A 23,301-nucleotide genomic window follows, 5' to 3' on the forward strand; every position below is an offset into this window, starting at 1 on the left:
CAGCCTAGCCAAGGTAAACAGTGCCCTACCTGGACAGGTCACATCCTCCCATCTTCCCCTACTCTCTTGCCAGCTTTGTGCCCAGCTACACTCCATACAGGCAGCAAAAGCAGCGCATCACATTGAAAGAAATAATTTTCAATTCGGTGCAATGCAGTTAAAATACAGCAGGGCTGAGAAAACATTGTCTGAGTGACACTGAATTTATGGACGGGGCATTGGTGAAGTAAGAACAGAGGCTTTGCTGTAGGACTTTGTGGATCAATGTACAAATTGTTATTCTCATTGTTCAGTAGAACAATTACTAAAATCCATTTGCGGTAAATGTGCCTTGTCTTGTAAATCATTGGGTCATTAACCTTAACAATGTCAGTGTGTTGTCACCATCCAATTCAATTAAATTACTGACCAAGGTAATACCTAAAAGCACATTTCAGACAAAGGGATATACTATTATATTATTAACTATGACAACACTTAGCAATATCTTAATTTTGTACCTGGAAATAGCAATATATCCCAAAACTCAGGTAATACATTCAAAAAGCCAGGTGAAGACACACACAAACAGGCTGAACAGAAGAAATTGGAAGGGAAAGATTAGAAAAAGAGGAATGGGGGAAGAGAGAGAGAAAATGGAAAACAGTACTGAACAATCACCTCCAAGGGGTCATGTGTGCATTGTTATGTGCCATATTTCAATGTTTCTTGAGGTCAGAAGACAGGGACGCAGGATCTTCTCCTGCCCATCAGTTATTAAATCTGGCAACCTGCCTTAGCAAATGTCCAGTGATGCTGTTTCTAAAAAAGGGCACTCTCTACACATGCCAGAGTGACTAATACAGAAGAATATGGAAAGGATGAACAAAGCCCCTGATGACCTTCCCAGGCCAGCAGCGAAGCACAAGCCTGTCAGTCTGTCTAACTGGGAGGGGAGAGAGCAGTCGCTGATTTCCAGTTTCATTTGAAAAAACAACTGTGTATGTGACACGTGAGGGCTGGTAAGCTGCTCTCATCACACTGAAGAGTCTCATTTAGATGCCTTTCCACTGCATGCTTCCACGCATATATTCTCACATTTCAGGCAGAGTCTCAGCCCCCACTTCAGGGCAGGAAAATCTTCCTGGTTTTTTTTTGCTCCTTTTGTTTTCTTTCAGTTTCCTCCTTTACCCCTAAAAAAACACAGGCTTTATGACACGAATCCACAAACAGGCAGGCTCAGTGAGGTAGCTTATTACTGTCATTTATATATATGACTCTTGGTTTTTCATGGCCCAAGACTTCACCACGCTAGGTACTGTAGAAAGCACAAGAAGAAAGGATGGCCCCTGCCATCAGAGAGATGCCAGAGGGTTGTGGGCACATGGCTAGAGATTATGTAGAAGCCACAAGACCATGTTTTGTCAGTACCATGGGCAATAAGCAGTCTAGCCACTGACAGACTTTTTATAAACTGGATGGCAAATGAGCTTCTGGTCTCTGGTCCAGCCATTGTATTGCAATGGAGAACTCGGTCCCATTTATTAAAACTCAATACTCCTGTAGAGTATCCTTGCTGGACACTTGCTGGGGTAGGTCTGCCAAGGCAGAATGCTTTATGTTGGATGCCTAATTTCTAGATATCACAAATGATGGAGGGCTTCCTCAGGGATGTCCTTGTGAAGAACAACACAGCACCACGTTAAACTCAACGAGCTCAGTCAGAAACAGTGACCACTGGCTTTAGAAGAACTGTTGATTCTGAGGCATCTATGAAAACCATGCTCCTGTCTTAACAAGTTTTCTAGGCCATTGTTTGTGCTTGTTTTAGAAGAATACACAATTGTAGGTTGAATCAAGAGCTTTATAAGCCCCGCATGCACAGGGAGCCCTGGTGCTATACAGAAATGACACATAATGCCGTGTGTGTTCTCTGCATTTTACAGAAAAGCGTATCTCTGCTCTCAAAGGTGCAGGGAGGAGAACAGAGTGAACGTGAAAAAAAATCAACTTCTCTTTTTATAACTTAAAATTTTGACGAAATAAATGCATTCTACTTTTAGTACAAGTTTTATCTTGAATGGAAAAATGAAAATGATTCTATCAAATATTTTCTAAAAAAGTTATTTGGGCTACAAACAAAGAAAATAGCACAGAACTGGAAATGAACTACACTAAATCACCTGCAAAACTTCTATTTTTATGGGAGAAACGATGATAGGAATGGGCTTTAAGCATAACAGCACACACAAAAGGTAGAGTGCTGCTTTGTTAATGGAATTGCACTATGGATCATGAGCCAAATGAATGCAATTTTATGTGAACTGCACACACAAAAAATTCCCTCAATAAACATATGGAACACAAGGCTTCTTTTCTCCTTACTTTAACTAGGCAGCAGGGAAACATTATGACTGAAGAGTAGATATCAGCTTTAGAAGACTTATAGGGTTGCTTAAATGGGAGTTCAAAATAAAATAGAAGGCAGACAAAATAATTGTTTAAGCAACGTAAGTCATTATTGTTTTCCCTATAGGTTTGCTCTTCTTTCAGGAAGTGCTAACCTGGGCATACATATACATTTTTTAAATTATATTTTCCTTTTAACTGCAGAAGTGTCTTCTGGAGGTATCAAAAGAACAATATATACTATAGAGTCTACGAGAGCTAGAGGACTTTGAGGAGGAAAATATATTTATAACAAAGGAGAGCAGTATCTCAATAAAGAGAGACAAAGCAAGGCTTAAACAATGCTCTGTGCTTTTCAGTGATTTTTTTCAGGTAATAGATAATTAACTAGAAACCACTGACATCAACAATATTAGACTTGTATTACTTTCTTGCTTTGGAAACTGGATTTGGCAGCACACTTAAGAGCTTTTCAGAAAGCTTCTGTTGATAAACTATTGGAGTGAAATCCACATCCCATTTGCAGTTAACTATCCTCATCAGATCTTCTTTTAGTAGTCCCAGCTTGCAGCCCTGCTGGCAGTGACTATTTGTTTTTAAGAGAGCATCTCTTTTTAAAACTTACCTGACACTAAGACGCTCATTATGTTGGAAATTATGGGAAACAAGGACAGCAGCTCTGGACCTAGAAAACACTGGCTGTCATTGCTCTCCTGTTCCCTGGTGCCAGGTCTCATAGGGATGGCTGCAGTGTGATCCTTAAAACGTTTGTCTTCATCCATTGAGCCTTGCAAGGAAGGATTTCAACAGCATCCTAAAGCTTGCTAAGAGACAATAACTCAAAGACAAGTGCAGCAGCTTCCAGAGACAAATTTTCTTCACAAAAGTTACATGGATACTCCAAGTGCTTTATTGCCATTTGAAAAAAACCCTCTCTTAGCTGCTGCAGTTTCCAAACCTTCCTTTTAGAACTCTCTGGAGAATCAGTATTTTACTGCAAAACTCTTTGCCCTTTCTGAGCTCTGAGCTGCATTTTCAAATTACAGCATCTCAAAGCTTGCCTGGAATGGCTTTGGATTTTTTCCTTCTAGTCTGATTGCAAATTTGTTAAAATCTGCAAGACTTCCCAGTAGGGAATGTGAAGGGTGGTACAGGTATGTAAAATGCCAGTGTCCACAACCCAACAATCTAGACAGGCAATTTAATGTGGCCCTGAAGAGCAAATCTTGTAGAACTGTTATATGTATTTTCAAAACCTTTTATTAACTATTTAGAAGCAGGCTGTTCTGGGTCACTAAATTCTAATGATTAGAGCCAATAACAATTAGTAGTTAAAAAAAAACAAACAACAACCTACCAATAAAAATGTATAGTTATTGATTATTGCTGAATTCTCCACGCTGTCAGCAGCACTGACATGCATGTACCACGTAGCACGGCTGTGAAGACCAACACCCATAATCTGCCTTGCTTATTCATAGCGCATTAATTGCAACAGACCACACAGACCTCACATACTTCATCATCCTGATAAATTCTTATCCCATGAATCATCTTATGGATTAGCTTTCAGTGCTGGTTCTGATCTTTGATTCCTACAGCGGCACCGCCACACTCTGCCGCTCACTCACCAGCAGATTCCACATCACATTCCCCGTCTTTCCTCTGCGCTTGCAGTTTCCAACAGCATGGGGTTTGCAGAGCAATCAATGACTGCAATGATGCTGAAATGACTTCATTTACACCTGTCTCACTTCGCCTCCCGATACCAGAGACACAGTGCCCAAACCCTTAGCAAAATGGCATTCTCCAAAAAGTCCAAAATCAGCAAGGCTTTCCACTGTTCCATACTGCTGCTTCAGGAGTGCAGAGCAACTAGAGGGAATTTTTAGTGTATACCTCAGCTTCTAAAAACCTTCAGAAAAAGTTCATACTTCACTAACCTGCAGCTAGGCAAGTCCGCTAAATTTTTAATCATGGATATCCAGAAAAATACTCAGAAAACAATACAGGAAATCGTAACACAACCTTCAAACATCAATGCCTGGGTAAGTTTATTTGTTACTGCAAGGAAAGTCTTGAGCTCACTGAAACGGAATTATCTTAGCTAACCCACAATTTCATTGTATTTCTGCAGGGCTCCCATCTCAGAAAGACTGCTTTTGCTCAGCAATGTTTTTTTACTACAAAAAGGTGAGTGGTGAATACTCCGAAACTCCTACATAAGCTGTAAGTTCAGTGTGATCTCTGAGTTCAATGGTTGCAAAATAAATCATTTTCTCATCATTTTAATGAAAATTTATTCAAATTGAATTAAGATATTGCACAAAAGATGTAACGCAAGCATACACGAGCAATTAGGAAAGTTGCTCCATTTCATAAATATATTGTAGTTAAACAAAGGTCAGCAGTTCAGTCTTACGCAGAGATGATCTGACAGTACTTGAGAATCTCAACTGCACAGTTCAAGGCAATTCTAGGATCTTGTTATTGTTTGCAGTATGTTTTTTTTCCTTATGCATTTAACTCTAAAAACCTCTTAGCAAAAATGTACTCATCTGTAACAAACATCAGCTCTAACTAGGCATAGATTATAAAGCCTTGTTCTCCATCACAAGTGAACACACTGAGGTAATCCTGTTGACCACCTTCCACACTTATAAAGTCAGAAAACCCCCATGTTTCTGTAGATACTGAAATCAAGGTCAAAACCTTCACTGTCAACTGGCTCTCAGGGCAGCTCTGCCCCAGGGACTAGCGGCCATTGTTAAACTGCTTTAAATTCTTCAACTCCTTGAAGCTGGCAAATCACAGGAACTCTAACCAAAAGCCACATTGCAGTGCAACCAGACATTAAGTGAGAAATGGCCATGATTGTTCTCCACAATGTGACTCTCAGGTACACAGGATGGCAAGGCTCCGTGTGACTGTTAGTGCAAGACTTCGCACAGGCCCACCAGCAGAACAACTGAAGCCACAGCCAAGATGCCATTCCCAGTGGCATGCACCAACCCATAAGACATGTATAAATACAGCTGCTCAGGAAATCCATACTCTGTAGAGTATAAGGGAAGAACAGGGGAAGTCCAGAAAGTTGCACTCACATGCTGAGCTCTGCAGGCAGGACCTTCTCCTTGACCTCTCTCCTGTTCGTGTTCAGACCCAGAAGTCCCCACCATGACCGGCGATAGCAAGACAAGAAAGAAGAGACTATTAGCTCCATTCTTGTGCTTAGGTTGGTTGCTGATTGCAGGGCATTGCAAATGATATCTAGATATGCCTGACAAGAAAGCCGGTGCCCAAAGCCCTGTTTTTTCCTTTATATCACAGTATTTTGAAATCTTTAACAATAATAAGACATCCAGCAGAGAAAGGAGTTAGTATATAACGGCATCCACTTTTGTCCCAGGAACAAGAGAGTTAAATCATTCCAAACACCCAGCAGCATTTTTTTGTGAGCTCAATATAAGCATTACAGAGGCTGGATATACAGGTAGCAGCATACCTCTGAGTGCTGCTCTATGGTGCCCAGCATGTTTGTCTCCTCCTGTGCTCAACTTTCTTGTGCTGATAAAAGAGCAGTTAGTGACTCTTTGTTATATAAATGTCAGCAGAGGCAAACAGAGTAGAAATTTGGTGCTCAGGTGTAGGTGGCCGAACACTGCTAAAAAGATTAGGTACCTGATAGGGAATGGTATTTACCAGCTGCATAAGGTGTCAGGTGTTGCAGAGAGGTATTGTTCTCACAAAAATGGCTTGAAATAGGTTCCTTTTGTTTGCCCCAGGCTTTTCAGCTCGGCTGGAAAGGAACCCACTGATCTCCGCAAGACAAAGAAGATCCTTGAAATACTTTAAAGCTTGGCTGAACCCTCAGAACCTCTTTCCTGGTATTGCTGCACAGTGCCTTTGTGTTGAGATCAAAATCACAGAAATACGGCTTTCTTACAAGAAGTGAAATCAGGCATCACTGACTCAAGCATCTTACCAGACTCCTCAGTTTCTCTGAAGCAGATTTATCAAGTGTTTGTAATTATAAGTTGCCTGTGCTGCAAATCGCTCCAGAGGACAGTGGAGCGCAAACGCATGCTCTCAATGTCACAAGTTTCCAATGAATTGCAAGAAACCTCAAGCACCTTCTGTGCAGGCCTTCAGGCAGGATAAATTACAATTGTTCTCTCCAGTCAGTGGAGCTACACTGATTTACGTCATGGGAAGATCTGCTCCCTTGTGTGCGACAAGTTTAAAGGGGGGAAATAGAATTTCCTTGTTCCTTATCTCTGCTTCAACTCTCCAGTTAAAAATATATTCCTTGATCATGTCTAGATGGCTTTTGAGTTTGTTTTGTGGTTATTTGGTCATGTCCTGTCCTCTGACACGGGTGTGGAGTGATGGCAGACCCAGCTGAGGTACTGCTGCACTGTGGGAGTAGATAAGAAGCTGCTGAATGCTTTTTTTTACAGTGGGTTTGCTAAAGATTTGGTTTTCAGTATAGCGGGACGTGTCCCCACCTGTCTGGGGTCCAGGCCCACAGCCCCGTTCTTTGGAAGCAGTCAGGCACCACATATAGACACCCAGGAAACATTTTGCAGCACCACGATGACAGGATTAGAGCAAGGACTGCAGCAGTGTGTGTCTGCAGTTTATGTGCGTGCATTGTGTAAACTCCTGTAATTCTGAATACAGATGCTTGAAAAGGCAAACATTGGGTCTTTTTTGAATGGGCCACTCTGAGGACCTCCAGACCTAAGAGACTGTTGCCTCTTCACCTTAAAAACCAGGTTCTGTAGCTGAGACAATGGCCAATTCACAGCCAGAATAGACTGGTGGGGCAGCGCGTTTGGATCAATGGGTCACATTTCTTCTTTACATGACACTTAATTCCTTACTAGGGCTTGTGACTGCCTGAAATCCAATATAAAACGAATGCGTTCAAATAAACGTGAACGCTCGAATAAGTACCTCAATAACATCAGGCAGCAACTCCTCACCATGAGAATAGCTGGTAACTAATTAAAAGCCTGAATGAACAGACGAGCCAGAAACCATCCTCATGCTTTGTTGAACAGGCTCAGGCAGCAGGCTGTGTAAGGGAAACTTTTGATCCCAAGTGCTCCAGTACTAGACAGAGACAGTTCATCTCCAAAGAAGGCAAGCACACAACACTTAGATCCAAGCCCTCATCTTGCCCACAAGCTCATGACTCCTGTGAGGACACCCTGGGGATGCAAAAAGGCCTTTCCCAGCCTTCAAATGGAAAATTTGGGGATGGAGTGTTACTGGAGCCAGCACTCTGCTTTGCTGAGCAGTGCTCCAGAGCAGCTTTTCAGGCGTAAGTGGGAGGAAGTAAAGTACCTTTCTAGTTCTAAGAAGTTGCACCCCAAAGAAAAACAAGGTTCCTATTTAGCTGCAGCATGATGTAAAAACTCTGCCTAAGCTGCCACTGCTGCTGAAGGTCTGGTCCTGCAACAAGACCCAACTCCATGATTCAACATATTTTTGCTGCTCTTTGTCACTGTTTTATTTCAGTATTTCTTAAAGATCACTGAAGTGTGACTCTTACATTCAAATGACTGGTTTGGCAGGCAGAGGACACGGCACAAATTTTGGTGCATGCTATATAAGCTTGAGATTAGATTCTGCATGGCAGAAACCTGACCTGGTGCAGCTTCATCACTTATAATTAGCAATCTGTGTCCTGTCTACACATGCCAAGAATCACACTTCACAGCACAATGTAAACCTAACCTATCTTTAGAGTCCACACAGGGAGTTTGTACCAATTTTAATTAAATCAGTCTCCATAACAATTTGACTACATTTCTTGTGTAGGCATGCCCCAGAAGCAAACGGATTATAAAACTGCTCACTCTCATTTATTATCAATTTCATGTAAACAATTGCTCTTTCTTAAACCTTAACTTCTGGAGTCACGTTATTGCTGGGAAATTCAACTTCTATATTTCTTTTAATCCTGTGTTTCAGAGAATGGCATGAAAAGAAATTCTTGTGTCCCATAACTACTCAAAAATTTGCATGCCAATTATCCAACATGCATTGTTCTTCCTTTTAAATAGTAATTATTTGTATGCCAGTCCCATCATGTGCAGGAGCTGTACCCAGGATCTTTGAACCCATGAGTAAACAGCATGAAACCAGAATAAAAGGAAAGAGACTTCAGAGACACTTAACTGAGACAGCTGTGTTACTGGATTGTTAGCTCTAGGATCTTTAAAATCCCTGAAAAAATTCAGGAACCCCAAGACGTGATCCTGATCTTGGATGTACTGTATTGCACCTTGGTGGTACCTCTCTCTCCAGTGTCTACTTGAAAAGCCCAGGAGAGCTGTGTTGAAGGCTCACCATTAAGCAGGACATTCAGCCTCTGTACACACCCTTGGGTGACCCTGCACTGCTCCCCTCTACCAAAGCAGGCAGCAAGACCAAGGCAGGGACTGCAATGCCCAAATATCCAGCATCCCTTCCAGGGAGGCTGAAGTCCCTCCCTATTACATGTGATGAGCAAAAACTACTCTGGGAACATCTGTGTTGCAATCACAGCTGCAAATGCAGTTTCTCTATGCCAGGCCCTGTAAAAGGGCTCCTGCTTCTGGCAGGGCTGCTGCCTCCTATGTGCTCCTACAATTCCTCCTCCTGCCTTCCAGCCTGGCTCTCGCCCCCACTACACAAACTCTTGTACTGAACAGAGGGAAGAGCATCCTGACAGACAGCTGTGAATGATCTGCCATCGCACTCTGAAATTGCCAGCACAAAGGAGTTAACAAAATCTGTTTGAGCTGAGTGTTTATGCTTCAGCAGTTCCATTAATAGATATTAAATAACGCTCCTTTAAGCTACAATGCTGCATAGGGTTTCAACCTCATCTTTATGGATGCCTTGTCATAATTTCCAGAATTATAGAACTTCCTGCCACGCACCTACATATATCTGCAAAGTTACAAAACAGTCAAAGATTATTTTTTCTGCCCAGAACCAGCAGAAATGACTTTTAATTAATCAGGATCAGACGCGATGAAATTAAATCAATTCTTCTCCCTAAAGTTTGAGATGCACAAAGAGGGAGAAACCAACTTTTCTCAACCCTCAGTTCAGGAGCTGTAAAGTAAAACCCCAGCTCTGGGTACACTGTCTCTGGAAGAAATTGCCACAACAAGTAGGCACCAGCTACTTACCACCTCCCTGCTGTCTGTCCCCCTACACACACACACACACTCTTTTATACAAACTAGGCTTCCAGAACTCCTGCTGGCTGGACGTTTGCCAGCAAGGGAATCAAAATGTCCTTGGCAAATCCAAAACTACAAGATGCTCTAATCAAGATTCTCTAATCTGATATATTGGGCTTTGCTGGCAAAGTTTTGGTAGTATGGGGGCTGCAGGGGTGGCCTTGGTGAGAAAACAGCAGAAGCTGCCCCCAGATAGGCAGAGTCAGCTCCAGCCAGCTCCAAGATGGACCCACCGCTGCCCAAAGCTGAGTTTGTCAGCAGTGTTGGTAGTGCCTCTGTGATTTAAGAAAGGGTAAAAAACACTGGGTAACAGCAGCTGAGAATATGTGAGAGAAATAGCCCTTCAGACACCAAGACCAGAAGAAGGAGGAGAGGAGATGCTCCAGGACCATCCTTTGGTGTAGGCAATCTCCTACGCATGGCAAGAAATGTTGGGGAGTAATAGGAGGTACCGGGTGTAGGAGATGTAATTGTACCCAAGAAGGAGAGAAGTAAATGAGCTTCACCATAATAATGCAAAATTCAGATTGTGTACTGACTTCAGCATTTCCACTGACCCAGAATCCGAGCTCAGATCTAACGTACATCACTTCTAGTGTTTGTATATGTGAATGCATCCATTGCAGAGAAGGGGGATCGAGAAAAAACATGAGGCAGCTGCTGCTCCTCCTGAAATCAATGGATGTTTTGGTTAAAACCTCTCTGAGAATCCCTGAGCACAGTGAGATACTGGTTACATTCCAGGAGATGACACGCTTCAGGACACAGCAAGCCTTGCTGAGCACCTGTCCTCGCACCCATTTATCTCTAGATGAATTGGAGGGAGGCTTTTAATACTGTTAGAGCCTATTCTGCCCAACCCAAAAGCATCCGATACAGTTCTCAGAGCCTTCTGCGTGATACATGGGAAACTTGAAAAAACATGGGTGAGACGAGTCGGATCCCAGTAAAATGAGACGACATCCTCTGCTCTGCAGAGGCCAGGACAGATTTCTGACTAACTGTAGCAGCAAACCAGCATGATAAAAGAGCTAAAGCAAGAGGTTATGATATGCTTGAATCACTCCAGAGAAAGCAAGTGCTGTGTGTAACTAGGGAGATAAATAATCAGGCAGACAGAGTAGCACTGCCCCCTCACTCGCTTAAATCAAAGCAGCTTCTTTTGCCACCGCTCCACCCACTTGGAACTGGCTTCAAGGAAGTTTAAAAGTTGTCCTTGGGAGGAATAGAGGATTGCAATTCTGGAACCAAGATATAAACTCACAGGCAGCAGCGATGCCTCTGCAGTTGTGCCCACGGGCAGTCCCGCAGGGCTGCTCCCCGAGGGGCAGGAGGCCCAGCCAAAGCCGGCAGGTGGTCACAGCAGGTTTCTCACATGGGCACCCAGTGCTTGAAAACATTCACTTCCCTGACAAGGAGCTTGGTTTTGGGGATAAGTGGAGCTGGATTGCACTACCCTCAGGATATATTATGGCCAGGACATACAAGCCAAAATACAGCAGCAAACTACACTCCGGCATGCTTGGCGCAGGTCCTGCCTCTGAGATCCCAATGGCAGGATGTCTGATTAGTTGGCAGTATCTGGCCCCTGACTGACTGATGCTGCTATTCAGCAGCTTGGATTTGACCCTCAGCAGGATTTACATTCTGCCTGAAGAGCCATGCATTGAAATCAGAGGGCCATGTGAGTATGTCCAAGGTCAGGTTTTCCTGTAAGTAATACCCTCCACTCAAAAGCAACTGCATGTTCCTGACAATTATTTGAGAAGGTAATTGAACTCAGCTGTTTCAAATGTGATTTCCATACAATGTGCACTGTACTTTGATCCCGAGTTGAAAAAAAGAATAAATAATCCTGTTTTAACCTTGACTTGGCATGGTGCTTACTATGCAAACACCCTGCTGCAGATTGTACAGCCCAAGGAGGAAAGAATGTGACATTCTAGCATGGGGGAAGAGCTGCTATTTGATAGTTCTGCCCTTTAGCTCCCCATGTCAAAAAGACATCTAAAAGCTCACAAAACAGGTAAAAACTTAACAAGAAAAATCTCCTTTGGCCTCCCATGGTGTTCTTGAAAGGGCAAACTCAAAACTGCATTTCTCACAGGGAGCAGATGCTTAATGGTAGAAGGAGGATCTTCAGTTCTCTTGCATTATTTTGGTGGTGGGTGAAGCCAGTGTATTTGCTGCGCCTCAGAATAAGAATTTTTTTCCTTACTGCAGATAAAAAGCAAGTTTCCAAAATGCATCCTTCACATTACAAGCATAGCTGAGGAGGACCAGCTGCGAGAGAGAATCGTGTTCTTCACAGGCTGCAGCAAGATCACAGCAAGAATATCAAGGAACGGAAAAGAAGTTTCCATGCAGACAGGACTCTAGTGAGCAACCTGCCTGTATGACTCTCTGCTCACATGGCTCTCCCCAACACAGGGTCACAAGCTTCAGTGAGTTTATTCTTACAGCACACCAATGTGTTAGAGAAGCGACCTTATTCTCCAGCTGGGAGCAAAGGCAGAGATACTCCCAAGAAGCTTGTGGTGGATCAGAAAGCTGAATCCAGCTCTAAGCTCGCTTAGCTATCTGAGCATCCTAGAGCCAGTCTGGTAAGAGTAGGAAGAGAGTACACAAAGATAGGCTTACACACCTATCCACCCACTTGGACCAAGGGATAATTTCACATATAAATTATAGTGCAAAAGTACATACCTCTCTGCATGCAGAGAGGGAGGCCTGAGAAGGTCTAACTTTTGGGGTGCTGAGTGTAACCCTGAGCTCCCCTTCTATGAAACGTAACGACATTCCAGGAAGTGCAGGATTGGGGAAGAAACATAAAAACAGGCAAAGAAATATAACTAAAGGCATTACATAAAAGCAACATTACAATTCCAAAAGTGTCTAGAGAGGACCGGCAACAAATTGGGGGCACAGCTTCCTTAGAAGTATCAAAGGAAAATATATATGCCATGATTGTAGAAAATGAAGTAAGATACCAGTCAGGCTCAGCAGCGTGGAAAGTACTGACAGAAGGCACAGAGGCAGTGATGGGACACTAACTCACAGATATTTGCATAAAGTTGTATTTAAACATCCAGCTATCTTTGATCTGTTACTCTTGCAAAGAAGCTGTTTGTAGGAGTCTTTCTGATCTAATCCCTGTAAGCTGCTCTGTTTACCCTGCTGACATCTCTGGATAAAAATGCATCAAATACAGTCATGCACATTTGGGGGCAGGTGTGTCCACGCACGCACAAGCATGTGTACAGGGTACATGAAAGAGAAAATTGTATATGCTTTTTATCTTTGCAACCAGACTATTAATACACAGGACAGAAACCATATGTCCTTTTCATCTTCCACTGTGCCTGTGTCTGACTTCAGCAGAACCATTCCGGAATAAAATACTGCTCATGGAGAGTGAGAAAGGCAAACTCCAGCTCTGAGTGTGTAACGATCCACTCAGAATACACCAAGGGATTCACTGAGACTCTGCATATGCTTCCTCTCAGCATGCAGGTGTATGATTTAAAAATCCATATTTTTCTCCAATAAACTTAAAAACAGCTATAATACCAAGTACCAAAAGCACCATCTGCGCTTCACATATACTGATGATGGTTTTTTCAGGCTTGATGCTGTTTCTTGGTATAGCTTGATCCTATTTTGTCAACTGCATCATGAAAAGTGCAAAGAACCCCTGTGGATCCAAATGCCTCTGAAACAAGATGCTTTAGCAAGTACGTATGACATCTTTCTGCTTCTTTAAGGCACTATTGTTGACTCATATACACAGTAACATTTTAAATTGTAGAAATGTTCAACCCAGACACTGAAGCATTCCATATACCTTGGCAGTGATTGACTGGAGATTGCTGTGGCCGGCACAAAGCAAGGATTGCTTGCTGAAGAAAAGAAGCTGAAAAATGCAAGAACTTCCAAAGTTTTATTTTCCTTGCTGTGCAGGCAGCATCTCCTAGCTGGCCATCTCCCCTTTACTACATATTCTCCACTAACACCACCTTCAAGAAGGTCCATCCCAAGTATTGCTCTCTGCACCCTCACGAGTCTCAAAGCTTCTCTAAAGTCTGCTGAGGACCTTGCTGTTCCAATGTGTCCTGAACAGACAGCAGTCAGAGCTCCAGTGATGGATGTGCATATGAAATTCAAAGAGAGAGACCTGGCAAGGTAGGTTTGACAGACTCCTGTCTGGTTTTCCCCTCCCTCACTTTTCCTCTACTGTAAACTGTAACTTAACCCTGGATCTGTTGCCTCTCCTCAGAGCTGTGTTAATGCTGTTCCATTAACCTGCTCTATTTAGGGCAGTTTCAGCGCCCAGCATCCTTCCCAGAGGTACTGCAGGTATTTCTCACCGTACTCAAATACTGGCAGTATGGGCATGGGTATCTGCTTTAAATGTACAGGTACCAATTTGATATTTGGCATTTAATTTGACCCAGAAGCCATCATATGCTCAGAAAACCACTCCATATACAGTCACCAAGGCAGAGCCTGCCCCACTCTGTATCTTGGTATAGTGCCTGCGCCTGCTCCTTTTCCAAGTCCTTTTTTCTCTCACTTTCTTTAATTCCTTCTTTTGTGTCTCATAATGCCTGTAGGCAGAAACATTACCAAATGCTTCTTTACAGAAGGCTTCCAGTTGAAATAAAAAGACATTGTAAGAGAAAATCTGGGTCACAACAGGGCACAGAGACAGCATTTCGCCAGAAAGTTCTCCAAGAATGTATTCTTAGAAAGAAACAGCAACTTTGAGCAACTTCCTTCAGTAATGTCAGCCTGAGTTCCCTTGTCATCCTTTCATTGGCTTCCTTTTGCTTCCTCACTTTTATATTTCCAGTGGAGCACAGCTTCACATCTGCAACTTTCTCTCTAGCAGAAATGCCATATCTCAGCAAGGCCAGTGCCCTGCTCTGTAGATACCGTCTCCTCCTCCAGCACCCGTAACGTTTTAAAGGAGGATGAACCAGATGGCTACCATCACATAACTTATCATCATACCATCAAATAATGTACTGAGGGAGCACTTTTTGGGAACGTATCCTGACTCGCCCTCTCTAGACATGCTTCTCACCATGGCTTCCTACCTAAGTCAGCATGTTAAATGAGAAAAAAAATTACAGCATTTCATCCACAATCTAATACCACGCACGTCCTTTGAAAGTTCAGATCCATTCGTTTTGACCTAAACCCATTTGTACAGGCTCCCTCCTGCTGTACTGCAGGAGACACTCCTGATGCATTCTCCTCCAGGCAAGAAATGCGGTATGAAGCAAGGATATAACAGCAGACATCAAACTGCATTCTCTGCTGGTGTTAATCAGCATAGTTCCACCCAATTCATTCTAGTTTTGCCAGTTTATAACAACAAAAACCACTTCCCTGCATTCCTCTTCAGCCTGTCACTTGTTAATCAGTTTGAATGGCCGGCATCCTATTCATATTTGCTGGAGTTCATAGTCACTACTCAGCACCATTGCTTGAATGCTGATTTTTTAGTACTACTCTTAGAAATATATCTATTTCTTTCATAATTCTTTGCAAACATCAAAAAGAAAGAATAGAAATGATTTACTAGTGAAGGATATTAACATTTAAAACCAATGACCAATTAGAGATTTGAAAATGTCTGAATAGACCCACTATTCAAAATGCCATCTGGTCTCCTGATTATTCCTTCCATGTACTTCCTCATGACAACGACACAAAGGAAGATTAGGACAAAACATTTTCTTCAAAAGAAGATCACTTTTACTGTACTTAGCTGCTGTCAGTGTTGGGCAGGGTAAACAATCAGCTTACAAACAAAAATGCCTAAAGTGAGGTTACTGAATCAGACTTTTCTTCCACTACTTTCTTTTCGTACACTTTCCAACCAACATCTATTGACTTACAGTGCAAAGCAGCGAGCGTACCTAAAGCTGTACTCTAAATTCACCCCTATTATCTTTGTGTTGACACTTCATCCTAGAAGATATATGCTGAGCTCCAGGTAGATCATTTGTAACCCTTATAATGATGATGGCAACAAATATAGCACAGTGCCCTCCAACTGACACGGAATGGATACTCAATGCTTCACTATTTTGCAATGAATAAATTGGTTGTCAACATATGCGCAGTAGCAGTTTTTCCCCCAATTTAATGATCATGCAGCCATGGCACAGCAGATCTCTATGTATTATAATGATCAGGAAAGCTTGATTGAAAGATTTGGGGAATGAATTTCAAGCCAAAGTTGCACTTGCCCTGGAAAGCAGCAATATGAATTGATTTCTGGGTTGGAGAGATGCCGTGCAGCAGTTTCACCTTGCATAGGGGTGACCTTCATTAAAATACAATTTCTTTCTCAGAACAATAAAACCTCTCTCTTACAAAGCATATTTTCATGGATAGCCAGATGCAATACCTCTCTGTCCATAAACTGGGCATTTGTCCTGGCAGTTGGATGACTAAACACGTAACTGCGTAGATGGTGATTATATGGCAAGCAAAGGAGACACACATTGAGGTACCCAAACGTCCTGCTGTGGCAAATAGGTTTATAGAAAGATTATGAGCCATTTCCCTTCTTCTATACAAGTTCTATATAGGAAAACAATCTGTATAGGAAGACAGACACCTCCTGTATTGTGAGCATTTGGATCTTAGCAGTAGGATGCTTTGATGGCCTCAGGAAAGCAGACAATCTCTGTGGAAGAATGGACATGACCTACATGCATGTTCCCGTGGGGCACCAGCACCAGGACAGCCCTCACTCAAATGCCGAGCTCCCTGCAATGAGACAACATCACCCACCTCACTCCCCGCTCAATGCCACGCTGCATTTCCAGCACAATTCAACAGGAAGTTTGGTGGGTATTTTTCAGAAAAAATGTAAGGGTTTTGACAAGTAAAATTCTCACTGATAGTTCCTGCTTCTTTAAAGTTTCCTTTTTTTTTTTTCCTCAGGTATCCAATCACAACTCAGTTTTTCTTTTTTTTTTTTTTCCAACTAATCTGAGGACACTCAATCTTTGCAGGCGAAAAAAACCCTCCAGATTTCAGATGTCAATTTGCAGCTTTACTTTTTCAGTAAAATGTCAAAGATTTGTTGTAAAAAATATAGACATTTCAAAAGGAAAAACTAGACACCTCTAATGAGTTCCATTTCCCATCATATACAGATCCATCTGGCACACAGCAGCAAATTGCTCATGACCCTCTGGCATTGCCTTCAACATTAGGGGACTCTTAATCCCAGTCCTCTCCTAACTGGAATTAGTAAAACAGAGAGGCAAGGGGCCCTTTATTGATGTTAACAATCTTCATTCTGCATTTATATTATGACTGCTTTAAAAATTCACAGAAAGCATTATATTTTGAACAGTCAAGACATAAAAAATTACATTGGGATGGATTGATAATTATAAATTATGTTTTAAAATTAAGATTAATCCCTGTGCAAAGGCACAATTGCGTGAATTTTGGGATTTTCTTCACAGAAATATTTGTGAAGAAAATCAGCAACTGAATTGCTATCCTGTCCCATTCACCTCATCAGCTGTTAAAAGGGAGAAAGTGCTTTAAAACTGGAGGGTTTTTCCTTCATTCTGCCAAACTTCAGGCATTTTTTAAATGCCTTTCTGCTCCCCAGCATATGCCTATATATACATGCACAAACAACACTCACTTTTAGCACTGAAAAGCAGCACTTTCTCTTACTACTTTGTTTACCTTTTTTCTACATTACTGGAAATAAGTTTATTCAAAGTGTGACTTTCACCTTTGAGGCTCTCATTGCTTTGCCCTTTCTTAGTTCTTTCCAGTCAGGAAAAAGTCAAGCAAACGAGGATAAGTCATTTTCACCTTTCTTTAGTTTTACCAGTGGGAAAAAACCCAAGGACTCTAGATGTGCTCTGGAGTATATCAATTAGCATAGCAATTAATTATGGTATCCAGTACCGATAAAAATTTGGTTCAGTGCAACAGCAACACCATGCGACATTGTCTCACATTCCAAGTGTATTTATTTCTTCCCAAATTACACATGTAGGCCTAGAAATGTCTCACTTTTTAAATTAGTATCTCGTACCAGATGGGATGACTAAGAGTGAGCATTTAAAATTCACATTCAAAACTTTTCTTCTGCAGGAGCCTATGATGGTCTCTAATGTCATGCGCCCCTCTCCAATCGTAGGGCAGCAGACCCTCCCTTTTGGGGACATAAGTGGTCATTAGAGAAAGAATTCACGTGACCTCGAGGCAATGCTCAGAACCTTCCAGTGGTGGCAGCTTCACTCGGATTCTGGATTCGATGTGGCATTGCACAATTGGAACAGAGTGACTTCTGGTTTCAGACCAACTCCTTTGTACATCCCCACATCTGAACACCAGCCCTTCAGGCCCAAGGCAACAGCGCTGATAAAGGCAGCTGAAGACAAGGCAAGACAAGCCATTTAGCAAATCTCAGGCCAGGGCGTGAATTGACATGGGAAGTTGCAGTCACCCTCCTCATCCTCCCTCGCCACAGTGTTCCAATGAGCAGTTCAGCAACTACTCTGCAGATTTCCCTTCTGCCTCAGCTGGGGCAGCAAGTTTTTGAAACTGCTTGCAGCTATTATTATATTTCTGCACTTTTTCAAATTACACACTTCCCTTCGAATACAATATTTGCTTTAAATATTTGGAGAATGCAAATTCCTTTATTTACACATGCCTGAAAAATCTCTGGCTGTGCTGTGTTCCCTGGATAATTCAGTAATTCTCACCAGCCTCCCTTCAGTTAATTACTTTGTAAGACTGTCTGGTGAAAAATGAATTCTGCCTGATTCCTCTCCTGAAAAACATGCAGCAAGTGGCAAGTCGGACTAATTCTTGCTGCAACAGAGCAGTGCACGGAACAAACAGCATGTGAAACAAATCAATATTATAATCACTGATGCAACCAATCAAATGAAACTCCAGGATCAATCAATACTGTATCTTCCCAGATGACAATTGTGGAGCATAAGTTTTAATACCTTTCCAAGATATCTCTCCCTCCACAATGGGAGACACAATTTGCCAGTAAGATCTGTAGCTAGGGGAAGATTTTCCTAGACACTAGCCAGATTGCAGATTAAAGAAGCCAAACCTTTCTGCACTGAGATCTCCCTAACCCCTGTCCATTCAGGGACCTGTTTATTTTTAACAGTAACCCCTCCTATTCTTGTATTACAAACCAAGCGATGAAAACCCTTCACATTTGTCACTTCAGGAGAGCAGATCATTTCATGACTGAATTCTATCTGCCAAATTAAACACCTAATAGCCCAGAAACTCTTCTTTAGCACCATCCAACTGTGGTTTCAGGGACTAGTTTATGTAAATCGCAGATATCAATGTGTTAATGTTAGCTTTAGATGATCATGGCCTATCTATGTATTTATTCTGGGAATGAAACCCATCTGTCTCAGCACTGTGCAATGATTAATAGGTTTTTATCCCATAGTACCTCCATGATGCAGTGGGCTATTAGACCTCTTTGACAGAACCAAGGCACGGGGAGATTAAGGGTATAGCCTACACACATAGGTGCAGCAGACACACGCTCCTCGGCCTGCACCAGCTGGATGTGAATCTGTTTGGGCCTGGAAGCTGGGAACACGCTGCTGTGCTTGGGCCACACTCTGCTGCTCAGCAGAGTCCTTCTCCTTGGCACAGAATCCTGCTGATGGCTCCCAGACAGGAGCTGCCTGCGGCCACGTGTGGCCAGTCAGCGTACAGAGAGGCACGGGACCACCTGCAGCCAGCCGTGGAGACATGTTTGCAGGGACATCCCCGTGGCCTGGTCTAGGGCATCCAGAAAATTAGTAACAGAAGGGTGAACTAGACCAAAGCCTGAGTAGCCAATTCACTAGATCATCATCTGATGAGCTACAAATTAGGCACAGTGACTGTAAGCCGGTACCTCAGGGAAAAGGAGGAGGAAGAGAGACACTTACAGAGCGCTCCTTCCATCCCGGGGTTGGGAACAAGGCCCAGGAAATCAAGGGGATCAGCCATGTGAGCACAGCAAATTTGAGGCATGTTTGCAGCAGGGGACCTTCCATTTCACTGCTTTTTATTTTAGAAGAAAAGCCCTTCTGGCATCTCCAGGAGCATATAATAGCTGTCCATGACAACAGTGACAACAAAAAAAGCAGTTATCTCTATTTAGAATAGCTTAGGTTGAGGTTAATTGGGTCTATGTCCTTAAAATACACCTACAAGCACCCAGCCATGATTCTGGCACTTACTCCATGCATCAAACCCTGTACCTTGCAGAGGTCCCTCTTTAGAGCAATGAGGGGCACATGGAGAGCACCGGTATGAAATACATATTGGAAAAGAGCCTGTTTATAGCAGCTCTGATTAAGGAAGGAGGAGGGAGCTCCCTTGGAAAGAAGAAACTGAAAGATTAGTTCTTTGATTAATTGATTTTCATGCCATTAAGGACCTTTCTGGTCCTCTCACTCATTCTCCTGTGTGAAAAGTCAGGGGATTTTCCCAGAGAGTGCCAGGGCTCTGCTGGAGATGATGAGGTGTCCATGGGGACAACCATCTGCCCAAACAGTGCCAGTCTCCAGACCAGAGTCTCAGTCTAGTGAGGGCCAAATTTCACAGCCTGCAGACATTTCATTTTCAGTTTGGCATCCTGCTGTTTCCATCGGAAGAGCTGACTGAGAAAAGACTGCACGTGGACCCTGAACCAGGATCTGGAACAGACAGAGATTCTTTTTTAAAGCATTTCCCTCAGCCTTTTAAACAGCATGTCAAGTGCTGTGATTCCCTCTGCCCTTGAGACATTGTACCAAAGCTCCTTTTCCTTAGGAAGCTGTTCCAAGCCTGTGATGTGCACATTTTATAGAGAGAATCCTAAAATGAAGGTGACAGTCCTGTGCACCACTCTATTTCTTAGCATTTTTTCTCTCTTTAACTTTCCACTCCAGCAAGCGAAGTTTAACAGAATCAATTTCTCTATATGCTCAGTAAAATCCTCAGTGGGAGCCACTGCTCTGTAGGCTTCTTTCAGTTATTTATTGCCTGCCTCCTGCATACTGCATATGTTAAAAGATGTACTACCAGCTTAGAAAACAATTAATCCTATTATTGCTTGGAACATGGATGCTGCAGAAGGAGTAGTAGCACCAAGGTTAACTGCCCATAAGGACTGAGTTCAAATAGAAAGGCTGGTTCCAAGATGTGGAAATACTTCACCTCACGCACAGTACAAAGGAAGTTTCTCTACATGCTCTAGCTACTCCTGTTGTCAAGATCCTGGAAGAGATTTTCAGTCCTAGCAATAAAATATGAAGACATTTTGCAGTTTATTAAGTTTATCAGCAAACTGCTGCAGATATCTTGACTTCCCAAAGTTTGGGCATTTACCTGAAACATGACAGATTTGGGTTGCACTCACTGGCCAGACCATCAGCTGTGAGCAGGAGCTCCATGCACCCTCTCCTGGTGAAGCCCTCACTGAACCCAGCCCACTCCTGCTACCCATTCTCATTCTAACACATCTGCAGTTGTCAACAACAATATTTTTTCCTAAACTCACTCATCTCCAATCCAAGCATCTCTCACTTCCACTGACCTGTTCACAGAAAAATGTTGTTCTATATGTAGAGATGAAGTCCAGTCTCAGCGTGTCAACTTGGATGACACAGGTCTGCTTGGGATCACCCTGACCGAGGATGTTGGTGCTGCCGCAACTACAGCCTTTCAGAGGACATAAAACAATATTTCAACCCCTGTGGCCAGGAGAGATCCCCAAACGCTTTGCACTCAGGCAGCACCATTAGCAGCGTGCCCTGGCTGAGCTCCACGCTGCAGTCAGAAAGCTGGCCACTCACCAGCCACACAGCACAGGGGGCACCTGCAAACCGAAAGACAGCTTGCTGTGAAAGATAAAGTCTGTGTACAAAGCACAAGAGCTATCAAACTAGGAGCAGGGGAGGCTGTTGCACAGCAATATCCAGTACAAGCTGCTGCAGACTCAGGGCAGAGCTGTGAGAGACACCTGCGTGTGTTACCAGCAGTGTCAGCAAGTGACATCCCTGCCCCAGAGAAAGACAAACATCTCAATGTGTTCGGTGAACGTGTTAGGCAAAGACCGGGTTCTTGCTTGTCTGGTGTATTGTGCTATCAAGTTTGCAGAGATGATTAGACTGTGACCATTTTTAGCTCAGTCTCAGTAAATCAATTTATCTGCAGGTTAAAACGATTCATCTCTCTTTGTCTTCATTTTACATCTATAAAATGGGGATAGAGTCAGCAGCCTTTCTCTTTGGCAAAATATTTTAGGATCATGATGAGCACGATATGAGAACTCAGGTTTATTATACAGTTACCACATGCATTTATGTTATCCCACCACTCTAATTCCAAATTAGGCAGCAGTGCTGTGAAAAATTTCAAAATTTGTGGTTTTGTTCCAAATTAAGACAAAAAAGGGTATCAAATGTTGGAATTCCCTTCCCTTTTTGGACTCCACAGCACAGACGCTGCCCATGGACTCCTGTGACACAGCAGCAAGTCCCTCAGGCAATCGAGGGAGTGATAACCTAGCTGGGCAAGGGGACACCCATGGGGCCTCGAGATAGAACATCTGTGGGATCCTATGACTGACAGAAAAAAATAGAATGTCTTTGTCAAATTTTCCCAACTTGAAACCAAATCACATTGAACTTTCCCAGCAGAAAACCTCATAATCTATGATTCTATATTCTCCTCTGACGACTTCCAGTGAGGAACCACTGTACAAAACAGATTTCACCTGCTCTGGTCCAGGCTGTCACAGCCCCTGTATGCTTCTGGGCATCCAAATCTTGTGTAGTTGTCTTACTTTAACCCTCTGCCTTTCTCTAACCTTCAAGTCCAGGACGCCGCCTTTTCCCCTGTTGTTGGAGTGGCAATTGCTCCTGCTAGAATTTTATGGCATCAGGCAGATGACCCTTCAGTCCTGGTAGTTATCAGGCTGACAGAGGCCCTATATCTGAGCACTCACCACTGATCTGCTGCTCTTGCAGGTCAACCACTGCTTGCGTTCATCTGTCTGCATGGTGAGCAAGGCTGCGGCTCTGGACATGGCTCGGCCAACCAAGGTTGACATGCTGCTGTAAATACCTTTGCTCTCAGGTAACAATTTTGCTACCACCAGCACTTCTATCCCAGAAAAACTGAAAACCTATCTGCACCCCAGATCCTTTCCTTTTTGCAAGAGAAGTGAGTCATTTCTGCACAGTCCAACACATCTCTGATGGAGTCTGCTCAGCTGTGGTTTCATAGAATCATAGAATGGTTCAGGTTGGAAGGGACCTTAAAGATCATCGAGTTCTAACCCCCTTGACATGGGAAGCAACACCTCCCACTACAGCAGATTGCTCAAAGCCCCATCCAACCTGGCCTTGGACACCTTCAGGGACGGGGCATCCACAGCTTCTCTGGGCAACCTGTTCCAGTATTTCACCCACCCCAAAGTAAAGAATTTCTTCCTAAGATCTAATCTAAACCTTCCCCCTTTCAATTTAAAACCATTACTCCTCATCCTATCACTGCATTTCCTGATAAAGAGTCCTTCCTCATTTCTCCAGTAAAGCCCCTTCAGGTTGCTTCATCTTCTGAGCATTGCTCTCACACTCGAATTTTTTAA

This window comes from Calidris pugnax, unplaced genomic scaffold (genome assembly GCF_001431845.1).
Source record: "Calidris pugnax isolate Ruff unplaced genomic scaffold, ASM143184v1 scaffold81, whole genome shotgun sequence".
NCBI classification, from domain to species: Eukaryota; Metazoa; Chordata; class Aves; order Charadriiformes; family Scolopacidae; genus Calidris; species Calidris pugnax.